The sequence below is a fragment of the Anneissia japonica genome, unplaced genomic scaffold, assembly GCF_011630105.1.
Source record: "Anneissia japonica isolate Jap-2015-1 unplaced genomic scaffold, ASM1163010v1 scaffold1524_len114575_cov127, whole genome shotgun sequence".
In the NCBI taxonomy this organism is placed as follows: domain Eukaryota; kingdom Metazoa; phylum Echinodermata; class Crinoidea; order Comatulida; family Comatulidae; genus Anneissia; species Anneissia japonica.
The window spans coordinates 117989-122582 of record NW_022747488.1 but is presented as its reverse complement, the minus strand read 5'-3'; positions in this window follow the sequence as shown (position 1 = coordinate 122582).

Genomic DNA, 4594 nt, shown 5'->3' with positions numbered 1-4594 from the left:
AAGCCATGTTACTATCATACTTTTTTAGTTTAAGATATACAAGCCACGTTGTTTGTTTGGCCTAGTAAATTGTACCAGGAAAGATTAACCAAGGACTTTGGATTAACTAGGCTGCGTGGGAATGTGTAATGCGAACATCCTGACTTTGTTATGTGTTCCTCTTATGGGGCTTTTTTGAATTTGCTTCATATATATTTTTCTGAGGTTCACCTCAAACCATGATCGCCTTTCCCTCAGTTATATCATTTATTTTGTTTCTACATTTTGTAAGCGAGAAAACAGCTAGAGACTATAGGTGTTTTTTCAGTTAGCTGATTGTTGGAGCGGTTGGAACAGCACTTGCGATTTAGGCTTTTAAAATTCAGGTACAAAGCTTGAACCACTTGCTCTGCATTTCCTTGTGTCCTTGGAGAAAACCACTTCTAGGGTTGTTTCTCTCCACCATACTGATAAACTGCGCTCCTCGCTGCAAGACACTGTTGTGGTGTCGTCTCCATAAATTTTGCCTTTTTGCTAAGTATTACATTTGTGAGACCTTTGTGATATTTGTGTTTTGCTCCTGTTTGGTGATTATTGTTGTGTTCCTGTTTTTCGATTTTTGATATTTCCTGGTTGTTGCACATTTTTCAATTTTTATTTCATCTTGAATTGACCCACTTCGCTAGGACTGCCATTTTGATTTTTCGTCATTCTAACTCAAGCGGTAAACAGTTTCTGAGTGACCAGAATGCCGCTGCAATACTCGTCTCTCAAACTGTTTGAAATTGGACTTAAGATGGTACGTACTCGTATTGCTAGTAACATTTGGAACACACTTAAAGATATTGGGATTGAAAAGGGCACTATACGGGGATGTAGTGCGGGAACTAAAAAAATTCGATCTATTCCTGTTAGAATTACACCAAGAATCGCCATTTTTAAACATAAGCCGACACAGAGGAGTTCCAGCCTAATTTGCATAACAACACAGGAGGAATGGATGCATCCTACACGGGTATTACGTAACAAGATAGTACAAAACGAATACAATAGCACACGTGATAACTCAAGCATACCTAACGCCAACGAAGCTTATAAGACAAGTAATGCTGAAGAACTAGCGTCAGTAGTTAATGAAAGCGACCGAGAACCAGCCATGTCGGTATCTAGTCTAAGAAACCAAACTACGTCGGTAATTGAACTGGATCCCTTCCAGTGCCTAAGAAGTAAAGGTGCCCACTTAATCCACCTCAATGTGCGTAGCCTACTTCCAAAGCTTGACGAAATAAAGCTAATATCAAATTCAACTAACCCCGCTGTTTTTGCCATTACCGAAACTTGGTTGGACGAGACTGTTGACGATGCAGAAATTCTGGTTCCGGGTTATTCTATCATCCGAAAAGACCGTAGCCGTAATGGTGGTGGTGTCTGTATGTATCTTAAGAACAATTTATGTTTTGTAAATAGGACGGATTTAATCTCTTCCGACTTAGAAGCTATTTGGGTTGAATTCCGTCTGCCTAAGTCAGTCCAATTGTTGTCGGTTGTTGCTATCGTCCACCGAATCAACTTAATTTCATTGAGGTGTTTGAAGATACTGTTAAAAAAATTAGGCCCGATTTAGAATCAATTATTTTAGGCGATTTTAATTTTTGTTCTATTAAAGAAGACCGATCCTATAAAAAATATAATGATGCTCTGAATTCTCTTAGTTTTGTAAATATAATTAAAGATCCTACCCGCATTACCAATTTAACTTCTTCTGCAATTGATCATATCCTATGTAATTCCAAAGACTTTATTTGTCAGAGCGGTGTCATTCCAGTTGGTCTGAGTGATCACTGCCTTATATATTGTACTAGGAACAAAATTAAATTTAAATATAATACCCATAAAACTCTCAAGATTAGATCACTTAAGAAATATAACATTAACAATTTTAATTTAAAACTTAAGACTACAAATTGGAACGAAATAATGTGTATTCCGGATGTAAATCGGGCTTGGTGTAAGTTTAAAGATAAGTTGCTTAGTATTATTGAGCAAGTTGCTCCTTTTAAGGAAGTGAGAATAAAAAATAAATCTGAACCCTGGTTCACTTCGGAAATTCTAGAAAACATTAAGAAAAGAAACAAAATTTTAAAGAAATTCAGTTTAAATACTAAGGAAACTTAACTTTATAAACAATATTGTTTGTTGAGAAATAAAGTTCAAAGGGACATTAAGAAAGCAAAATCTAATTTCTATCGCGATAAAATAAAAGAAAACAAAAATAATCCAAAAAAACTTTGGAAATACCTTAAGAACTTTGGATATAGCACCAAGAGTAAGGAAAGAAATAAAGTGTTTTTAAATATTGATGGTAACGCATGTTTTAATAATTGTACTATAGCTAATAATTTCAATTCCTTTTTTACAAGTATTGCCTCTAAGCTTGTGTCTGAAATGCCATTGTGCAATAATTCTATTTTTGATACTAGCTCTGAGCTTTTTAAATCTTTTTAACTCCAGAAATGTTTTGCCAAGCACGTTTATCCTGTCCGAAGTTAATGAAGAGAGCATACTAGATGAACTCATCAAACTTAACCCGAATAAAGGGCCAGGACTTGATAATCTTCCAGCCAGATTTTTAAGAGATGGTGCGACTATTCTAAAGAAACCTGTAACTTATATCATAAACTTATCTATCAGTAAAAATGAAGTCCCCAATGATATGAAAATTGCGAAGGTTTTACCTCTCCACAAAAAGGGATCAAAAGATGATGTGAAAAATTACAGGCCCATAAGTATTTTAGGTAGTGTGTCCAAAATCCTTGAAAAAATGATTTTTAATCAATTTGAAAAGTACTTGTTTGAAAATAATTTGCTTTATAAATTTCAAAGTGGTTTTAGAAGAGCGTTTTCTACCGACTCAATCCTCATTCATCTAAACGATTTTATTAGAACGCAGATTTCGAAAGGTAATTACATCGGTATGGTCATGCTAGACCTACAAAAAGCTTTCGATACAGTCGATCACAATATTCTGTGTAAAAAATTAGTAGCCATGGGGGTTGGGTCGGTCGAATGGTTCAAATCTTATTTGTCTAATAGAAAACAGATTGTTTGTATTGATGGTACCTTCTCTGAACCCCTAGAATGTACCCATGGAGTTCCACAAGGAAGCATATTAGGTCCGCTCCTCTTTAATTGTTACATTAATGATATGTCAATATGTATAAATAATGAATGTAAACTCTTATTATATGCAGATGACAGCGCCATTTTGTTAGCTCATCGTGACCCATTGTACATTTCCAATAAACTAGGGTACAATATGGAACTATGCAACAAATGGCTGGTGGAGAATAAGTTATCGATGCATCCACATAAAACGGAGTGCATTATTTTCGGATCTAAAAGGAAAATAAACACTATTCAAGATTTCAACATAAATTATAATGGACAGATCATACATAGCCGAGTTTCGAGTTTCCATTAAGTACCTTGGTTTACATATTGATAATTGTGTCTCAAATGATGAATATGTTAATACTATAATTAAGAAAGCTAACTCCAGATTAAAATTCATGTACAGGCAGGCTAGCTGCTTGGACAGGGAAAGTCGTAAACTTTTATGCTCTGCCCTAATCCAATGTATTTTCGACTATGCTGCCTCTGCCTGGTATGTTGGCATAAGTGTTTCTCTAAAAAATAAACTACAAGTTACTCAAAATAAGATCGTAAGGTTTATTCTGGACCTCGCCCCAAGAGCACATATCGGACAGAAAGAACTTTCCTTACTTGGATATCTTAATATAAGTGATAGGGTTAAATTTCTTAGGCTGGTTCATGCTTTTAAAATTTTCAATAATATGGATGCTCCTTATTTAGCTGATAATTTTATAAAGATTTCTCAACAACATTGTTATAGAACTAGAATTTCCAATGACAATTTTGTAATTCCAAATATTAAAGGCCTAGCTTCGAAAACGTTTTATTACAATACTATCAAAGACTGGAATGGTCTACTATCAAACATTAAGTGTATTAACAAACTAAACGAATTTAAACGTGCGGTAAAGACTCACCTTGGAAATGTGCAAAAACCATGATTTGTTTTTTTTTTATGAACTTGATTGTTTATGGGACCCCATTGGAATTAAGCTGTTTTTCAGCTTTATGGGTTATCCTGGTACTTTATCATTGTTCTTTGTTCTTTGTGAATTTTTGAGTACCGAATAAACAAACAAACAAACAAAGGTGTATAAGTGGGTAACCTGGTAGACTTGAACTCTAATATGTGTTGTGAAAAAGTAGCAACAATATTTTGAAATTCTTCCCCAGGAAAATGAGTAGTGTTCCATCTGTGTTTGATCCAGTGATCTGCGTAATAATGTATAAGCGCATATAAGCCGTTAGCATGATGCCATAAAAAACTGGCATAATATTATTAATTAGTTGATAGTAATAGTAGTATTTTAGGGTTTATTTTGCCACATGTTTATTTATTTTTATTTATTGATTTATTTATTTTATTTATTTATTATTATTATTTTTTTTTTAAATTTATTTCTTTTATTCTTTGTTTCTTTCTTTTGACTGGATAATTTTCAATATCATTGCTGTTTATAAT